The sequence below is a fragment of the Balaenoptera musculus genome, chromosome 5 (genome assembly GCF_009873245.2).
Source record: "Balaenoptera musculus isolate JJ_BM4_2016_0621 chromosome 5, mBalMus1.pri.v3, whole genome shotgun sequence".
Classification (NCBI taxonomy): Eukaryota; Metazoa; Chordata; class Mammalia; order Artiodactyla; family Balaenopteridae; genus Balaenoptera; species Balaenoptera musculus.
This window is the reverse complement of record NC_045789.1, coordinates 77,521,032-77,541,950: the sequence shown is the minus strand read 5'-3', so window position 1 is coordinate 77,541,950 and position 20,919 is coordinate 77,521,032. Positions and strand designations below refer to the sequence as shown.

Here is a 20,919-nt window from a genome sequence, read left to right as displayed (position 1 = left end):
AAATCAACTATACTTCAATTTAAAAAATACTTTTAAAACTTTCTGTTGCAGACTTAAAAAAGAATTTTAGAAGAAATTAATTGTAGGAAATTGTCTCTATGATATCATGGTAGAGAAGGATTTCTTAAGAGACATCAAAAGCCCAAACCATAAAGCAAAAGAGTTGACCACATTTGTATAATAAAAGCCATTATAAATAGAATTAAAAGACAATCCACAATCTGGGAGAAGATATGTGTAACTCTTCTAACAAAGTTGGTGATGAGTTTTTTTGTTTTGTTTTTTGTTTTGCCTGTGTCAGGTCTTAGTTGTGGCATGCAGGCGTGATCTTCAATCTTCACTGCAGCATGCGGGATCTTTAGTTGCGGCATACGAACTCTTAGCTGCTGCATGTGAACTCTTAGTTGCAGCATGTGGGATCTAGCTCCCTGACCAGGGATCTAACCTGGGTCTCCTGCATTGGGAGTGCAGAGTCTTAGCCACTGGACCACTAGGGAAGTTCTGGTGATGAATTTTTATGCTACTTTTATTAGAATTATTGTTTGAATCCTATGCCAACTTGTAAGCATAAATCCACACTTCATACATTCATGTGACACAGGTTTGGAGTTCTGATTTCTGATCACAAACTCACTCTCCCCACCTCTGACCCCCAGCCCACCCCCCATCCCTATCCAGTGTCTCAAACAAACTACAAGCTTCCCAGATCCTGGACCAGCAAGTACATTTTTTTTCTAGTTCCCTTCTCACAGAGGCACAGTCCTTTTCAGGTGTCTTGTACACTAAGGAATTAAGATAGGACACCATAAATAAGAACAAGAGACTTGAAAAAAGAATCCAATAGAAATTTTAGGGGAGAAAAAATAAAAAAACAAAGACGAGTGAATCAGTTCCAACTCCCTGCCTCCTATCAGCCTGGGGCCATATTTCCAGGTGCCCATGCATGGCTGTGTGTGTGTGTGTGTGTGTGTGTGTGTGTGTGTGTGTGAGAGAGAGAGAGAGAGAGAGAGACAGAGAGACAGAGAGACAGAGAGAGAGATGTTAAACCCCAGTCCTTGAGGCCCACACTTGGTCTCATACCTTCCTGAGGCCACGGGGGTTCCAGCAGGTGCTTTCTGCTCTTCTCAATTTACCAAGGAAAATTTTTTTTTTTAACACTTAGGAAATTTTCTTTTCTTTGGAGTTCAACTGTCCATTTAAAAACATTTTGTTCTGTTTTACCTAGCACTAATGTCCATGTGAATTCTAAGCGTCCTCCACACCTGCACAGTCTACATGCTTCCAGAACTGGCCCAGCGCTGACTGCTTTCCTGCACACCCCACTAGTTCCAGAAAAATCTCATTTTGGAAGAACAGGGTTTGAAGGAATTTTGAAAGACTTCCAAATTGTTAAATTTTAACTTGAAAAATGTTACTGGCTTTGAAGAAGCTTTCCTGTCCTTGCTGGAAAAACCTTGACCATTTAAAAGAGAAAAATGTCTCAGACTTTTTCTTTACAGCAATCATTACACTGCTTCTGAAGCAGCATAAATGCTGAATTCCTGGAGTCTTAGTTTCCAAAAAGATTGGAGTTATTTGAAATAGCCTATTAGGTTAGTATCCTGTTCTCCCTGCAAAGAGATGGAATAGGGAAGAAAGCTGTTAAGATCCAGAGAAGGAGGAAAAGGAGAAAAATTGCAACACTGAAATATAGCAATAATGGCAGCTCTACTACACACCAGATTTTAAGTATTTTACCTTTACTAACTCATTAATTCTATTGACAACATTGTAAGGTAATTACGGTTACTTTTATCCCCATCTCATGGTTGGAGACACTGAGAACCAACAGAAGTCAGGTAAGTAATTTGCCTAAGTTTACAAAGCCTAGGCAGTGATCCATGGCCACCTGAGGCTGGTCAGTGTGACAGGACTGGGGTCTTTCTTCAAAAGAGCATTCAAACCTAAAGGAGCTTCTGTGGTTATGGAACGTCAAAGGGAAATTTTTAACACAGATTTGTGGAGTCTTGTCACTGGTTATAGGAAGAAATGACTTGTGATAATTGGTAGGTGACGTTGATATCCAAGTGTGATCTTGTAGCATGCCACATGTAACTGGATTTTTGAAGCCCAGGATGGGTAACCTGACACAGAAAATACTCACAACTCGAAAGAATCTCTCTGGGTACTAAGAATAGTTGTAGATGTTATCCTGACACACAGTGTGTTAATCTTGGAGAACTCATGGAATATGGGAAAATTGCCAGGAAACATAGATTTGGAAAATACATTACCCACTTGTATTAGTTAGCTTTTGCTACATAAGAAAACACCCCAGGGCTTCCCTGGTGACGCAGTGGTTGGGAATCCACCTGCCAGTGCAGGGGACACAGGTTCGAGCCCTGGTTCGGGAAGATCTCACATGCCGCGGAGCGGCTGGGCCCGTGCACCACGGCTGCTGAGCCTGCGCTCTAGAGCCCGCGAGCCACAGCTACTGAGGCCTGCGCGCCTGGAGCCCGTGCTCTGCAACAAGAGAGAAAAAAAAAAAAAAAAAAAAAGGAAAACACCCCAAAAATGAGTGACTTAAGGCAACAGCCATTTAACTAGCCCATCCTGCCTCTTTCTTCAGTCTCTTCTTGCCCTTGTGTTTGGGAGCCATTTTGCAAACCAACATTGCCGAATCAATGCCCTTCAATTCCGCTGTCTTCTCAGCTCTATTAAAATTGTTGCTCTCAAAGACGAGAACCTTCTAACTGCCCAATTTCCCCACATTCTCCTTGACTTCCCAGGAGCTCCTAACCTGAGATCAAAGTTTCTCCAACGATTCTGTGCATAGAATGCAAAGAGTCAGTGAACTTGGATGGAAAATAAAAACACTTAAGTTACTTCTAGCAGTTCTAACTAAAATTTAGAAATTCCTTCAATTATGAATGCAGGCAACAAACCACAGAAGTATCATCAGGTCCTGCAACTTTGTCATCAATAGAAATCACCTATGTTCATGTCACATTTCAGCTGCCACAGGTATCTCAGACTATCATATATCCTCATCACCACAAAATCATGGTAGTTATTAGACCCTATTAGACCCGTGGCCAGATTTTGTTATTTAATATGTTGATAATGAAGCACATATTGACCCCTTATCTGATACGTGGTTTGCAAATGTTTTCCCCATTCCATAGGTTGCCTTTTCGTTTTGTTGATGGTTTCCTCTGTTGTGCAGGAAATTTTTAGTTTGACGTAGTAATTCTTACATTTTTAAATGATTGAAAAAATATATTTTTTAAGAATAATAGTTCCTGATATGCAAAAATTCATGAAATTCCAATGGCAGTATCCATATTCACTAGGACACAACAATATTCATTTGCTTACTTGTTATGGCTACTTTTGCACTATAATGACAAAGCTGAAAGTTGGAACAGAGATGGAATGGCCTGCAAAGGCTAAAAGCCTTACTAAATAGGCCTTTAAGAAAAGTTTGTTGACCCTGAGTTAGAAAAGCTTAAAATCCTGAAGACAGGGACGATGTCTCACATTTCTTTACATCACTTCAGTGTCTCGTCCAAGTCCATACAAAGAATCACTAATCAACAAATCTCTCTGCTGGTTGACTCTTCTAAGCCTTTTGTGGTACATACCTGCCAATCTGGGAATCTTGGTAAATTCTAACTCCATCTTAATTTTTTCTCTAAGCTTCAAATTTAAGGACTCAAGTTCCTTTCCTTTGAATAATAGGAGAACTTCATCTTACATTTTATATTTAGCAACAGGAAAATGAGAAGAGGGCCGAATGTCTCTAGCTCGGCTTTACTAAGTAGTGAAGCAAGCTCCCACTATAATGCTGTTGCACAATAGGAAGTACTAGGCAATAGAAAAAGTGATCAAAAGGAGACTACCCTGCAGCGCATTTCTTCAGTATGCACTGATAAGGGGAACCTTGATTCAGTTCAATGGACATTCCCCCAAGCTAAAGGGGGGGAGGTCAGAGGAGCCCAGCAGAAGCACCGCCCTCCCATAGAATACCTTGCAACAAGGAAGGTTATTCTGAAAGCCAGGGAAATAACCAGATTCTCTTTATGTCTTCTTAAAACAACAACAACAACTCTGTACACTACCACCCTCAAAAACAGTCATTGTAAAAGCCAGTAATATGTTATAGAGGAAAAGAATTAGGCTTGGAGGCAGAACATCTAGGTTAAAATTCCAATTTCTCCCCCACAAGTTTTCTGCCTTAGGAGAATTCAAATGCTCTAAGCCTAAATCTCTTCATGTATGTAATGAGGGAAAGGGGGAAAATAACACTTACCTTTGAGGGCCTCCAAGAAGGTTAAGTACCGTGAGATGTCAATTACAAAGCACTACACACTGCACACTTGCAGATACCATGCCAGGGGATGATGAACGAGAGCATCTGGTACAGTGTGGAGCTGGAGGCTGTACCAGATATGCAAGTTGATATGTCCTTTGCCTGGCCTTTCTTTCATTCGTTCACTCATACATTCATTCATGTCTGCTAAATCCCAGAAATGATTGAAGGGGGCTTAAATGCGTGCAAGGCAACAAAAAATTTAACAATAAATAAATAAGAAAATAGGGCTAAAGCAAGAGAATGTAGGTGAAGTTGAATGAAGCTAGGAGTAAGGCAGAAAACCAGTGCTCCCAAGACTTTGGATTTTACAAACCAGTAAAATTTCCCCCCAAACTGGGAACTGAGAAAACATGCTATCATGTTCTTTTGCCAGGTAAAGACATTAAAAAGCAAAACTAAAACAAGCAAACAGAAGCTTCTACCATTGACGCTCACCATCATTTCATAAAAGAAAGACTTTCTTTGTTAATAGCTACAAAGCAGGAAGAATGTGATCTCATAATACAGGATAGGCCAGTTTAGTCTTATGAAATTATACATTGTTATTCATATTTTGTCTTAGATGGATGAAAATTGGCACAAGCTGGCAAGGGCTTAGAACGAGTACTTGTGACTTTATACAAAATGACCTGGATACTTGCCAAGCAATGGACCCCTTGAACCCATTTGTCAGTCCAGGGATGGAAATACAACTAGCTGCTCAAGGAAAGAACAGTTATTCCTGGTGGAGCACCGTGAGAAACTACTTCCTGGATTCTCCTTGAAAGGACATTGTGTAAGTTATTAAACAATATCTCAGACTGAAAAGAGCCTTTTTATAAAATGTATCCCCCCAATATTGGCAAATGGGATCATGTCAAAGTACAACTCGATAAAAGAAAATTTTCTGGATACAGTCTAGGCAAACTGCTCTTCACTTGGGTTGATCTGATACAGGAACTGATTTTAGAGGATACAGATGCTAGAGGGCCAGTTGGACTGTATAGCTTTCAGGAAGTTTTCCAAAATGATCTTCTCCTTAACCAAATTTTTGACAAACATTGAGCGTGGATGAGTTCTTAGTTGTTCCAAGATTTTGCAATCCTTGTACAGTATATTGGAAAATCTGATCCTCTGTTGAGGATAAACAAGGAGTCACATGCTTTAACAATAGCTCACTTTGGGGGAAGGACTGACATATCTCCTAGGACAGTTGAGAAACTTGATGAGGGTGCAAGGGGTAAACAGAGGGAAACCTAAAATGTTTCTAACCTAAGGGAAGTATTACACAGACATTCAGTGAATTCACAAATGTCATGTGTTACAAGTTATTTTCATTCATTCGGCACATATTTATTGAATGCCCATTACATGCTGGGCTCTATGCACTGGAGATACAGCTGGGAATAAAACAGGAAAAAATTTCTGCCCTCATAGAGGGGGAGCAGGGTGGAAACAGATGACAAATAAGAAATGCAAGTGACTAAAACAGTATCTTAGAGGGTGATAAATGCTCTGGAGCAATATAAAACTGGAAAGGGGGATGAGAAGTCTAAGTGTGTGTGTGTGTTTGTGTGTGTGTGTGTGTGTTTCCATTTTCAAAAGGTGAGTCAGAGAAGGCCTCAGAGAGAAGGTAGTATTTAAACAAAGACTAAAGAAGGTGCAGTAAGTAGGGGTGGGGTGAGGGGGGCCAATGTGAATATCTAAGGGAAGAGCATGACCAGCAGAGGGAATAGTGAGTGCAAAGGCCCTGTGGCAGGAGTGTCCCTGACAGGCCTGAGTAGCAGCAAGGCCAATATGGCTAGAGCAGAGTGAGCCAAGACTGGTAGCAGACCATAAAGTCAGAGGAAGTGGTGTGGGGATGGGGAAAGGGGAAGGTCCCATAAACTCCATAACCATTATAAGGACTTTGGTTTTGACTCTGGGAAATTTGGGAAGCCATGGGAAGATTCTAAGCAGAGCAGTGACATGGCCCAACTAATATCTTCACAGATTCACTTGGCTGCTGTATTGACAATAGACTGTAGGGTGGCAAGGGCAGCAGCAGGGAGACCAGTTAGCCGCCTACTGCATTTTCTAAATGAGATTACACATTAAGTACCAGCAAGGTCATAATGGCATTTGGAATCAAATAAAGTGGGGGTCTTGCAGTGCTGGAAGTTTAGTCATCTTACCAGTCTGGGTAAAATTCCTGAGATCCGTAACTCTGACAACTTACAAAGAGATTCTCAGAGACTTTAGACAAATGTAGATTTAACAAAAGGTGGCGTGCTATCTAACAATTGCTCAGCTTTGTGCTTGATGCTGCAGCCCACCAAACCAGCTCAGGTGGGAAGGGGGAAGCCCATGGAAAGGCTGGATAATGTCAGAGAGCTGTGTGGGACGGCTGCTTGTGACGAGCAATGATTTAACAAGTAGGAGCGGGAGCTGAAAAGGCAAGTGGAACCAGTGCCCAGAGTTCTATCTGCTTTGTCTATAAAAGGAGAGGAGGCTCTCACAGCAGCCACGCTGGGGCTTGAGGACGTAGCTCACTGGTTCTCACACCGCATGGATTTATGCAGTCTCATCCATTGCAAGCACAAGTGCAAGTACAAGTTCTCCCGGGCAGTAACATTTTTGTTTATTTTAATAGGTGAAATTTCAAAAATTTACATCGGTTATCTGCTTGTTTTATTTATTTACTCCACTGTATTTTATCATTCTCAAGCCTTTTGGAAAGCAATTTCAAGGTCCTTGTATTGTAGGCAAGTCAATGGAATGTACTCTTCGCTCTTGACTTCATTATCTTGTCGTGAAGAATGTTTCTTACAGCTCATAAAGATACTTGGGCATGACTTATGTACTCTTTAGATGCTAATAATCATGCCTTGGGTTGGCAGGATTGGCAAGTTACCCAGCATTGGTGCTGCAATGCTGCCTCTTCCTAGCCCCAGGCAGGCATGCTGCTTCATCTCACAGCCTTCCCCACTGAGCTCAGACTTGCCTTAGAAACCTTCTCCCCCGAGGGCTCCAGGAAGCTACCACCGAACAACCAGTGAGCCACCTTACTCTCCTAGGGTTCTATCCAATACAATCTTAATTTCTTGCCTCTACGCCAATTTTGGAAATAGACCCACTGGTTTAAAACTCTTACCTTATTTTTGTATATTTGGAAGTTAGGTGAAAACATATCATAGCAATAATCAGAGTTTGGATTTCCAACTAATATGAACATTTAAATAAGTAACTGATGGATGTAATAATAATGAGTAATTTTATTAAAGGTCTCTTTTCTACATTAACCAAAGGCTTTTCATTCTAGATTTATATATGGTCCCCTTAACTTTTTAAAAGTAAAGTGGCCTCTGTTTTCTTTCAGCCTCTGGGCCTCCCAACTTGATTTAATGGTGCCAGTGGTTCACAAGTTTTTAGAGCTCCGCAACCATCTTAAAGCTGATATCAGTGCTCCTGGTTTTTGGGAATGAACAACTAATTACGGGGCAAATAGCTAAATTAAGAAAGAATCTATAGGGGAAGCCCCCCCAAAATGATCCATGGCAGGATTTCAGGAGAATCAGGGGCTGGAAGCAGAGTCACAACAGTGTCTGGCCCCATCCCCTACCTGGTTTTGTTAATGGTGACAAAGAACTACCATCTCGGGCCCCAGAGAGCTCTCTGTTGCCATCACCAAGGCCCTGCTGCCCCAGCCTCTGCCTTGGCAGTACCAGCCCTGCTGGGAGTCACACATCTGTGTGACAAGGGAAAGGAGCCACTTCCCTCCTAGAGCAATGGCGCTTGCAGGTAAGAGCTGGGTTGTCACTCTTACCTTTCTGCTCTGCACATGGATGTCCCCTTCCTGTTCAACAGTCTTTATCCTGCCATCCCAGGAACACCATTAGTCCCAAAGTCCCCTTTGTTATTTCTTCCAGAGCTGCTAGAAATGAGTGCCAATGAGGTTGATGGAAGGCTCTCCTCTACTCTCTGAGACAATGCTTTGCAGCAAAAAAGTTTGAAAATGTTTATCACATATTATAAAGGGAGTTCTGTTTCCAGGAAGCTAAAAGTATTATAAAATCCCTTGTTATTATCCCTAGGGCACTAACGGACCCTGGGAACTGGAAAAGTGATGCAGAAATCACTGCTTCTCACAAGGTCGTGACGCTTCCCTAACTCAGGTTACGGGGTCAGGGAAATGGTCATTTGCCAATAAGTTGTAAACCTCTGAGCCACAACTTGCTCGATTACAGCAGTGGAGTGGAGGGAAGGAATATTATGAGAGACATGGGGCCTGGGCCTGCCTCTGTACCCCACCCCTTCCACTTCCTACCTTTGTGACCTGATCAGCACACCATCTGGCTGCCTACCTCTACCTAAGCTTTCCTGCACTCTGGGACTGGGGGTGTGGATGGAGTGGGCGTGGAGGGGATTAATGAGGAAACGCAAAGGGAGTAAAAGGCAGGATGGAAGGGAGTTCTGGCCAGGATGTTCTGTGTGCAGCGTCCAGCCTTGACCTGACCAGTGTTGTTAGGTAATAGTTTCAACTATCATCTGGCCGGTCGTGTATGAAAGGCAGTTTGGGGATGTCAGCGAAATGGATGAGTGTGCCTGTCTTGACATCTAGCACTCTGGAGGTAAGTGTGCTCAGCAGGTTGCTGCAGAGAGGGGACGGGAACTGTACGAGTGAGTTGGAGACAAAAATGGGGAATGATTATGGTGTGAGCCGAGAGGTAACAATACGTTTTAACTGGTTTACCTGGTCTTATAACCTAATGAAGAACAATTTCCATAACCCAATAAACATTCTAATCATTAGAGTATTTATGCCTGCATATATTCCTTACCTCTTTTTTTAAAATGAGATTTTATTCCCAATAAGTGATTAACCAAATTACATGCTTAGTTTTATTTTATTTATTTATGTTTATTTATTTATTTATTTATTTTTATTTTTGGCTGTGTTGGGTCTTCGTTGCTGCACGTAGGCTTTCTCTAGTTTTGGCAAGTGGGGGCTGCTCTTCATTGCAGTGCGCGGGCTTCTCGTTGCGGTGGCTTCTCTTGTTGCGGAGCACGGGCTCTAGGCGCGTGGGCTTCAGTAATTGTGGCACATGGGCTTCAGTAGTTGTGGCGCATGGGCTTAGTTGCTCCGCGGCATGTGGGATCTTCCCAAACCAGGGCTCGAACCCGTGTCCCCTGCATTGGCAGGCAGATTCTTAACCACTGCGCCACCAGGGGTCCCCTTACTTCTTTTTTTAAAAACATTTGAGGCTAAGTATACAAACAACTGTGCTATAACAAAGAATGAATTGAGTGCTACAAGACAGCTACACAGTGACCAGAGAGGAAGTGTGTTATAACAGTCTTTGGATCTAGATCCCAGAACCTACTAGTTCTGTGGTCCAAAGAGGCATTAACCTCTTAGTTTCCTCATTAGTCAAGTGGATTTAATCATCTCTGCCCTAAAGAATTTTTGTGAAGATTAGAGACAATATATATAAAGTGGCTTCCACAATGCCCCAAATAGACTAGCCCCTCAGCGAATAATAGCTACCAGTATTATAAGTTTTAAATAAAGCTGTGGATAAAACTTTTGTATCCCACTTAAATATAACTCCCTGGGATGTGAGCATCCAGGGGAATGGGATCAGGGACCATAAGGTAGTCCTAATCAAAAAGGCTCCAATTGCTTGGGACTTCCCTGCTGGTCCAGTGGTTGAGACTTCCCCTGCCGGGCATGTGGGTTCAATCCCTGGTCAGGGAGATGGGATCCCACGTGCCTCCTGGCCAAGAAACAATATTGTAACAAATTCAATAGAGACTTTGAGACTGGCCCTCATAAAAAAGAAAAAAAATCTTAAAAAAAAAAAGGCTCCAAGAGCCTCCTCAGCTTCTAGCAACTCACTGTTCCTGGAGGGAGAAGGGAGGAAGGAGGGAGGGGAGAACCTTGGACCTGTATTTGCATCCTGAGCCACGGTAAGAATAGCTGCTGCCATTCGTTGAGGTCCATATATGTGCCACTGTGCTAAGCACTTTACGTACACTTCGCCATTGTATCCTCACAATGGTCTCATAAAGCGTGTATTGGTCCCATTTTACAGGTAAAAGAATGGAGCCCAGAGGTCCAGCAGCTTGTCTAAGCCCACCAAGTGGTAGAGTTGGGACTTGGGTTCACGTCCAACCCTGCAGCTCAAATTCAGCTACTTCCCTAAAGTTAGCCTGCAGCTAACACTAAGCAAAAAATCCTGAAAGATGCCGTCGCCTTCTGCGGCTGCCTACCCACCTCCCCACCTACCCCACGTCCATCTCCCTCTTCTTCCTGCTTTCCCCTCTCTGCTAAGTCCCCCACTTTCCTCAGATCCCTCTACCTACCCCCGGGAGTGAAACTGCCCCCTTTTACGTGGTGGGACAGGGATTTGGGAGGTTTGCCTGTTTTCTGCACACTGCCATCTAATCCTAGGAGCCCGCTTTCTCAGACGTCTTACGTCTCCCTGGTGTGTATCCTAGGCCGCTGGGAGTTTCTCCAAACCCAGGTGTGAGTGAGTGAGAGAGAGAGAGAGAGAGAAAACAACGGCGGAACGTGCGTGCGCCACACCAGGAGGAAGGGGAAAGGCGCCCAGTCTAGCCTCTGCGTCACTCCGCAGTTGTTCGGGAATGGGTTTACTCGTGTTTAATAGGGCAGGGCACTTCAGCCTCCGGCTATTCCCTGAGTCCCTGATTTTCGACCCTTGCCTGCAAGCGCCGTGTAGGATGCCAGTGCCGAATTCACTCCCTGCCTAGGACGGGAAGAAAGGGTGATGCGGGGGAGAGTCAGGTGGCTTGATCGCCTTGCTGTGTTCTGTGCAGTTTCCACCTGGTCCATTTCTGAGAGAGAAGGCGAGAGTGCAGATGAGGCGAGGCTACTGCAGGGGAGCGAAGAGCGGGCTGGCAGTGCCACCTGCTGAGAGCCGCGCAGGCGGAGAGCACGGCGGGCAGTGCTACCTGCTATAAATAGGCCGCCAAAGACAGGGTGTGCGACCGTACATCCCTCCTCGAGGGCCTTAATCACGCGCGGGGCTGCGCGTCCCCGGAGCCCTAGGCGTTCGGCGGCCAAGACACTGCTCTGGGGCTGGGTGGGGGCGGCGCCCGGCACACCCTCTCCCGGGCCGGGGCTGGAGGCCCGGGGGGCGGGTTGAGGATGGACCGCTGTGGAGGGGAGAGATAGAGAAGGGAGGAAGGCCGCGACGGACCCGCACTGCAGCAGCTGTTGTCCGTGTGGGACTCGCCCGTCCCGGCCATGCCGCTCGCGAGTCAAACGGCGCAGTGGAGAGGGAGGAAGCATCGCTTCTCCCTCTCAGGTCCCTGGGGACCGAGTTGGGAGATCCCGGGTTCTGCCCTCCCCTCGCCTCCCCCGCGCTCGCCCTGCAGCGGAGGAGGAAACGCGAGCCGCGCTTAGACACCTCCTCCGCCGCCGCCGCCGCCGCCGCCGCCGTCCCCGCGCCTCGGTGCCTGTTGCTACCGCCGCCGCGGGACCCGCCGTGTCCTCAGCCGGCAGGAGAAGAGGCGGGAGCCTTCCCGGCGCCCCGCGGCGGGAAGAGAGCGGCCCGCCGGGCGCGATGCGCGCCCCGCCCGCCCAGGCCGTCCCCGGGCTGCCCCCAGCACCTGCGCGCCGCGGCCGGGCCCCGGGCTCCGAGCGCGCCGCCGCACAGGTAGGCGCTTCCTGGGGCCTCACCCACGCCAGCCCGCCGGCTCCTCGCTGGGCATCCCGGCCGACCCCAACCCCAGGAGGCCCCTGCGCGGCCGGGCCCGCGGAAAAGCTGGAATCGAGCGCTCCAGGGGCGTTCCTGCTGTCCTTGCCGCGCGGGGGTCTCTCGGGGGGAGGAAGTTCACTGCCACCTCGTTGTCCCCTACTTGGAAGAAAGCGAAACTCGTTCTTCGAGTTAAGAACGACCCTGGAGCTCCTGCAGGCACCCTCCCTCTGCCCCGCCCTTCACTCTCGCTCGCAGTCCTCGCATCTCCCCCCTCGCCGCTCCCGCCACGTATCTCTAGGGCTAGTGTGTTTGTTTGCAAAGGCGACCAGACGGAGGAAGGGCGGTCAGAGTGACCCCAGGCCACCCTGTAAAAGTTCAGGGTACTTTGCAGTAGCAACTTTGGCAGCTCCACCAGTGCGCTCAACTTTACTTTCTATGGGCACATCCTGTACCAGGCATTTTGAAACCCTGCTTAATTGTTTCTAGCAGCTTCCTGATCGGTCTGTGATTATGAGACCCCCTCAAACTTCGCCACACGTTGTTGTTGTGGGTGTGAGTGTGTGTGTGTGTGTTTAAAAGGGATGTCATTAACTTTGAAATCCACCTAGAGGCGGCTTTACGTGTGGCGATTTCATTTAAATAGATTGTTCTCTGGAAGTTACTTAAAAAGGAAAATAAAAAATCGAAACTGATGATTGTTCCTCCCACCAAACAGTTTAGTTTTCAGAGTGCCCTACATTAATTCATGGGTATTCACTTCATAGATCGCTCGTTCTTCCTTTTAGATAATTGGGTGATTTCATTTATTAATATAATCAGACTTTGAAAGAGCATTTTTAAAGGACCTGGTTTAAATGGGTCACATCCACGAAACTCAGCTATCTCTACAAGTCCAAACTTCTAAACTTTTTGCTCTGTCCTTAAACGGAACTGCAGAGGCCTTGATAAAAACCCCTTCTTTGGGAAAGCAGAAATTCATTCTCTTCCCCAGACGTGAGATGAGATTGGTGGGAGCTGAAGCACGGCCACCTCCGGGTTTTGTTGTGTTTTGGGAGCCTGCTGTGGGTGGGAGGGGTCAGGATAAGGAATGAACCGAGAGCTGTTCCAAGAGGCTGCGAATCCACCTTGCAGAATTACTCTTCATGTTTCTGAACACTTGATGTTCTGTCACTATCTTGGTCAGGGATCCCTGAAACAGCTGGGTTCCGCACCGTTTCCTAGAGCTGAGATGGCTTCTCTTGCTTGGGGAGGAGGTATGCCTCCTGCTCGTCTCCTTCCTGGGAATCTTGAAGAATGTCTTAAGGAATAAGGACATTGCATGAAAAAGTTTGCATAAAATAGGATTGACTGGGAATTCTCCTGGTCCAGTGGTTAGGCCTCTGCACCTGCACTGCAGGGGGCCTGGGTTTGATCCCTGGTGGGGGAACTAAGATTCTGAAAGCCGCCCGATGTGGCCAATAAATAAATAAAAATAGAATAATTAGTAAAAATTAAAAAAAAATAAAATAGGACTGACTGCTTTTGTAAACAGGTGTTTTACAGCTCTTTGAAGTGGAAAGCTCTGGCAGTCTTGAATCTGCCAGTTTCTTTTTTTTCCTACCAAGGTATAGGGAAATAAGGCCATAAAAAGTGCTTGCTCTCCAGATTTCTCCATTAAGTACCCATTGACAAAACATGAGCTACTGGATAGTGAGCGCAGCTGTGAATTAAAGGGCGCTGTGGAAATGTTTAGGGGAAATTTTCTGAAGTGAACACAGTGGAGTATCCTGAGATTATCAGCTGAGTGCAAGGAGATATAGAAGGACTAAGTGTGGCTCAAAGTAGTAAATGAAATAAGCGATATTTAAGATAAATGCCTTTATGTGGATTTGTCCAGCCACTGGCAAACCAGTAAAATGGGGGAAATGTTCATTGGTGTAGGTATAAATTATTAGCATCAAAGTAAAGTTTTGCAAATGGAACTCTCCACTTAGTCTACCTGTATCTTTCCCACTGAGAGCTCTGGAGGTTTCTCCTTTCGCTATGGTAACATTTCTGGTTGGGTGCAGCCATGTCAGTGTTAACCTTTTGTCCCATGTGACATTGTTTGTCATAGTACCAGGCGGTTTGAGGAAGAAAAGGGCAACTCTGAAGAAATAATTCAGCTTGCCCCTCTTCCCTTATTACCAGCTGTTGATGGTCTCTGTGTCCCACTTCCCTAGGAGGCGACCTTCACCTGGGTGAAATGGAGGGACCTGTGTTCGAATCCTGGTTCTGCCACTTGCTGCTAGTATGACCTTGGGCAAGTGACCTCGTTTTTCTGTGCCAGCAACTTCCTTCTGGTCTCTCATCTTTCAGTTGGAGCTGATAATGATCATTATAGTCCATAATAGTCCTTATTTGGATATGATCAATAATGGTCCTTATTGGCCAGGGTTGTTGTGAGAGCTAAACCTGTTAGCAGACTCACAGTTAGTGGTATTATGTGTTAACAGTTAATATTATTACTTTTAGGAGAAAAACTTAAAGCAGCCATGCAGCAGGGAGGGTTAGACATAACCCCTAGAGGCCAGCTAGGCCCTCCCCCCAACCCCTTTGTCCTGTGTAATACAGTAGAAGAGAATACAAGAAGTGACAGTGGCATTCTAAAGGACTAGGCTTGAATTAGCTCTGATTTATATGGGAAGGGAATCACTCAAAACAGCATTACTTTATGTGTCAAATTAGAGAGGCAAAGCCTGGTACTGGAGCATCCTTGATGATGTGAATGTTAGAAGCACTGACTCCAGGAGCTCTGCGTGATAGTGAAATAGCCGACGGCTCCAAAGATCTTTGGGACTTGTGGGCGATTCCTGGGTGAGCAGCACACTGCTCTGATTGGGTAGGATTCTGTGCAGGAAATGGACAAAGAGCTGAGCCAAGCCAGTGATCCCACTGCATGAGATTATTCAGGTGGCAGAATAATCCTGTTCAGCCTCATGCCTACTCTATCTAGGGTAAAGAACGGAAAAATGAAGTCATTGATTCTCAAGGGGAAATGAGTGGCCACTCGGGGTTCCCTGTCTATCCTGAAGGCCCCTGACAGCTAATCAGTACTGACTGGCTCCTAACCTGGCCTGGAGCTAGAAGCTTCCAACAGCCCTCCTTCATCCATCTCTCTCGCCCTCCTCCCCTCCCACCAGCATTCTGAGGAGGTGAGAGGGGAGGCTGGGCCAGGGGATGTGGTATGGTTAGCTACTGGAAAGTCCCCATCCTACTCTCTGTGATTTGCTGGGAGGGAGTGGAGGGGGGCCTGGGAAGAGAGGGGGTTCCCAGTGGTGGCCCGCTGACTCCCACCATCCCCTCTCTCTCTTCCTGATTAATAAACCCCACCCTTTCTTCACGTACCTCTCCCATGTTTATATTCTTGAAGGGAAGATGAGAGCAGCTTTCTATCCCCACACAATGCTGGGGACATTTGGTATTATACATTATGAAAATGAGATTCACCAGATTTTAGAGACAGAAGAAAACTTGAGGATGGTCTTGTTGCATTCTTTTGTAAGAATAAACTTGAGATTTGGAGAAGTAACTTGTTTTCTCAACTTCACACTTGAAAGTGTTTTCGTAAGAAAACTGAGGTTCTTTGCAGCACGTGGATGGGAGTCAGGGGCTTGGATTGTCCTAATTCTGTCACCAAACTTGGACAAGCCATTTGGCTTCTCCAGTTTCCTCATTTCCCTCACATATGAGGGAAATTTCTGAGTGGCTTGAAAGGACCTTTCTAGCTTTAAAATTTTGTGATTCTAGGTGCATGCTTCCAGGGATACTTAGCATAGCAGGACTCACTGACAAGGTTATTGGAACTGTTCTAATAAAAGAGTATCTTTGTGATTTGAGTTCTACCATGTTTATGGGCTGAGGTGGGTAGGAGTTGTGTGGAAAGCAGACGGTCTCTGTAAGGGATAGGGCCCGTCCACAGGTGACTCTACTATTGAGAACATGACTAGATACTCGCCGGAATAACAGATCAGAGTATTTCTTTTCTCTTTTTCTTGAGGACATTACTTTTTAATGCACAGAATAATAACAGGTGGATCATGATGATTTCATAATGATAATTTTGAATTAAGAAAAGGACAATTTATTTTATTTCTTCTGTGTAAAGCATGTTACTTATGTTTACCAGGTTCTACTTAAGAATTTAAACAATGAAATGTATAAGTATGTAATTTATTTTTTTAATTCTGTTAAAATATAGTTAAAAAATCACACACAGAGATAAATCTTATTTATTTGAAAACATTCTCTTATATGAATTATTTACCCATTTGTGCTGGGTACCTAAGTTTTCTACCCCCCAAAATTAGAGAGAATTAGCGGAGAAGTAATTCTTTAAGAAGTGTGGCACTATCAGGTCTTCCTTCCCCTGAAGTCCCTAAATAATAAAATTTACAGGTTCATTTTATTCAAGACCCCTATGGCAGTGTTTGGGAAATAATCGTTTGGGTGAAATAGGACAAGCACTTAGATTCTGTTCCTCTTCTTACGTTTTCCTTGTAGTCCCTCTTACCTGTCCATGGCACTGACCTTGCCATGCAAATCTAGTAGAAATCAGTGAAGGCTGTCTCAGATCAGAGTATTTCTTACTGAGGTCTGAGACACAAGAGGCTTCCTGGAATAAGTGGCTCTACCTGGGTCCTAAAGGATGGTCACAGATTGTGTGCAGATGATGTGGATTGAGATGGCTTAAAAAATAATCTGATGGTTTGTTAGGATTATTCGAATGGTTCTTCTGTTTCATGGAACTTTTTTTTCTTTTTTTAAATTTAATTTAATTTATTTTCTTTTTCTTTTTTCTTTTTTTCTTTTATTATTTTTTAATTTTTGGCTGCATTGGGTCTTCATTGCTTTGCGTGGGCTTTCTCTAGTTGCTGTGAGCAACTACTCTTGGTTGCGATGCACGGGGTTCTCACTGTGGTGGCTCCTCTTGTTGCAGAGCATGGGCTCTAGGCACGCGGGCTTCAGTAGTTGTGGCACGCGGGCTCAGTAGTTGTGGCTCGCAGGCTCTGGAGCACAGGCTCAGTAGTTGTGGCGCACGGGCTTAGTTGCTCGGTGGCATGTGGGATCTTCCCAGACCAGGGCTTGAACCCGTGTCCCCTGCATTGGCAGGCGGACTCTCAACCACTGCGCCACCAGGGAAGCCCTATTTATTTTCTTATACAGCAGGTTCTTATTAGTCATCCATTTTATACACATCAGTGTATACATGTCAATCCCAATCTAACAATTCATCACACCACCACCCCCCCCCACCGCTTTCCCCCCTTGATGTCCATACGTTTGTTCTCTACATCTGTGTCTCAATTTCTGCCCTGCAAACCAGTTCATCTGTACCATTTTTCTAGGTTCCACATACATGTGTTAATATGCGATATTTGTTTTTCTCTTTCTGACTTACTTCACTCTGTATGACAGTCTCTAGATTCATCCATGTCTCTACAAATGACCCAATTTCATTCCTTTTTATGGCTGAGCAATATTCCATTGTATATATGTACCACTTCTTCTTTATCCATTCGTCTGTCGATGGGCATTTAGGATGCTTCCATGACCTGCCTATTGTAAATAGTGCTGCAATGAACACTGTGTCTTTTTGAATTACAGTTTTCTCTGGGTATACGCCCAGTAGTGGGATTGCTGGGTCATAGGGTAATTCTACTTTTAGTTTTTTAAGGAACCTCCATACTGTCCTCCATAGTGTCTGTATCAATTTACATTCCCACCAACAGTGCAAGAGGGTTCCCTTTTCTCCACACCCTCTCCAGCATTTGTTGTTTCTAGATTTTCTGATGATGCCCATTCTAACCAGTGTGAGGTGATACCTCACTGTAGTTTTGATTTGCATTTCTCTAATAATTACTGATGTTGAGCTGCTTTTCTTGTGCTTCTTGGCCACCTGTATGTCTTCTTTGGAGAAATGTCTATATAGGTCTTCTGCCCATTTTTTGGATTGGGTTGTTTGTTTCTTTCATATTGAGCTGCATGAGCTGTTTATATATTTTGGAGATTAATCCTTTGTCCGTTGATTCATTTGCAAATACTTTCTCCCATTCTGAGGGCTGTCTTTTTGTCTTGTTTGTAGTTTCCTTTGCTTTGCAAAAGCTTTTAAGTTTCATTAGGTCCCATTTGTTGATTTTTGTTTTTATTTCCATTGCTCTAGGAGGTGGATCAAAGAAGATCTTGCTGTGATTTATGTCAGAGTGTTCTTCCTAGTTTTCCTCTAAGAGTTTTATAGTGTCTGGTCTTACATTTAGAGCTCGAATCCATTTTGAGTTTATTTTTTGTATGGTGTTAGGGAGTGTTCTAATTTCATTCTTTTACATGTAACTGTCCAGTTTTCCCAGCACCACTTACTGAAGAGGCTGTCTTTTTTCCATTGTATATCCTTGCCTTCTTTGTCATAGATTAGTTGACCATAGGTGTGTGGGTTTATCTCTGGGCTTTCTATCCTGTTCCACTGATCTATATTTCTGTTTCTGTGCCAGTACCACACTGTCTTGATTACTGTAGCTTTGTAGTATAGCCTGAAGTCAGGGTGTCTGATTCCTCCAGCTCCGTTTTTTTCCCTCAAGACTGCTTTGGCTTATTGGGGTCTTTTGTGTCTCCATACAAATTTTAAGATTTTTCGTTCTAGTTCTGTAAAAAATGCCAATGGTAATTTGATGGGGATTGCATTGAATCTGTCAATTGCTTTGGGTAGCATAGTCATTTTCACAATATTGATTCTTCCAATCCATGAACATGGTATATCTCTACATCTGTTTGTATCATCTTTAATTTCTTTCATCAGTGTCTTATAGTTTTCTGCATAGAGGTCTTTTGTCTCCCTAGGTAGGTTTATTCCTAGGTATTTTATTCTTTTTGTTGCAATGATAAATGGGAGTGTTTCCTTAATTTCTCTTTCAGATTTTTCATCATTAGTGTATGGGAATGCAAGAGATTTCTGTGCATTAATTTTGTATCCTGCAACTTTACCAAATTCATTGATTAGCTCTAGTAGTTTTCTGGTGGCATCTTTAGGATTCTCTATGTATAGTGTCATGTCATCTGCAAACAGTGACAGTTTTACTTCTTCTTTTCCAGTTTGTATTCCTTTTATTTCTTTGTCTTCTCTGATTGCCGTGGCTAAGACTTCCAAAACTATGTTGAATAATAGTGGTGAGAGTGGACATCCTTGTCATGTTCCTCGTCTTAGTGGAAATGCTTTCAGTTTTTCACCATTGAGAATGATATTTGCTGTGGGTTTTTTGTATATGGCCTTTATTATGTTGAGGTAGGTTCCCTCTATGCCCACTTTCTGGAGAGGTTTTATCATAAATGGGTGTTGAATTTTGTCAAAAGCTTTTTCTGTATCTATTGAGATGATCATATGGTTTTTATTCTTCAGTTTGTTAATATGGTGTATCACATTGATTGATTTGCATATATTGAAGAATCCTTGCATTCCTGGGATAAACCCCGCTTGATCACGGTGTATGATCCTTTTAATGTGCTCTTGGATTCTGTTTGCTAGTATTTTGTTGAGGATTTTTGCATCTGTATTCATCAGTGATATTGGTCTGTAATTTTCTTTATTTGTGATATCTTTTTCTGGTTTTGGTATCAGGGTGATGGTGGCCTCAGAGAATGAGCTTGGGAGTGTTCCTTCCTCTGCAATTTTTTGCAAGAGTTTGAGAAGGATGGGTGTTACCTCCTCTCTAAATGTTTGATAGAATCCACCTGTGAAGCCATCTGGTCCTGGACTTTTGTTTGTTGGAAGATTTTTAATCACAGTTTCAATTTCATGACTTGTGATTGGTCTGTTCATATTTTCTATTTCTTCCTGGTTCAGTCTTGGAAGTTTATACCTTTCTAAGAATTTGTCCATTTTATTGGCATAGAGCTGCTTGTAGTAGTGTCTTAGGATGCTTTGTATTTCTGCAGTGTCTGTTTTAATTTCTCCTTTTTCATTTCTAATTTTATTGATAAATAAAATTAATTTAAAATTTTATTAAAATAAAATTTTAATTAATAAGGTTTTATTAAAATTAAAATTTTAATAAATAAAATTTATTAATCAATAAAATAAAATTTTATTGATTAATAAATTAATTTTATTGATTTGAATAAATCCCTCATCTTCTCCCTCTTTTTCTTGATGAGTCTGGCTAATGGTTTATCAATTTTGTTATCTTCTCAAAGAACCAGCTTTTAGTTTTATTGATCTTTGCTACTGTTTTCTTTGTTTCTGTTTCTTTTATTTCTGCTCTGATCTTTTTTTAATTTTTATTTATTTATTTATTTATTTTTGGTTGTGTTGGGGCTTCGTTTCTGTGCGAGGGCTTCCTCTAGTTGTGGCGAGCGGGGGCCATTCTTCATCGTGGTGCGCGGGCCTCTCACTATCGCGGCCTCTCTTGTTGCGGAGCACAGGCTCCAGACGCGCAGGCTCAGTAGTTGTGGCGCACGGGCTTAGTTGCTCCGCAGCATGTGGGATCTTCCCAGACCAGGGCTCGAACCCATGTCCCCTGCATTAGCAGGCAGATTCTCAACCACTGCACCACCAGGGAAGCCCCCTCTGCTCTGATCTTTATGATTTCTTTCCTTCTGCTAACTTTGGGTTTTCTTTGTTCTTCTTTCTCTAGTTACTTTAGGTGTAAGGTTAGATTGTTTATTTGAGATTTTTCTTGTTTCTTGAGGTAGGCTTGTATTGCTATAAACTTCCCTCTTAGAACTGCTTTTGCTGCATCCCATAGGTTTTGGATCGTCGTGTTTTCATTATCATTTGTCTCTACGTATTTTTTGATTTCCTCTTTGATTTCTTCAGTGATCTCTTGGTTATTTAGTAACGTATTGTTTAGCCTCCATGTGTTTGTGTTTTTTACC

General features: G+C 43.8%; 1 protein-coding gene across 4 annotated transcripts in view; it reads left to right on the top strand.

Moving 5' to 3' along the window:
• The first annotated feature begins 11,903 nt into the window (after positions 1-11,903).
• Positions 11,904-20,919, top strand: part of TBC1D1 (TBC1 domain family member 1) — a 217,791-nt gene continuing 208,775 nt past the window's right edge. For 3 of the 4 annotated variants that reach the window (XM_036852789.1, XM_036852790.1, XM_036852788.1), the window contains exon 1: positions 11,904-11,994. The gene's annotated coding sequence lies outside the window, so the exon portion shown is untranslated. The remainder of the gene's footprint in view (positions 11,995-20,919) is intronic. The other variant, XM_036852793.1, reaches the window with a different exon arrangement.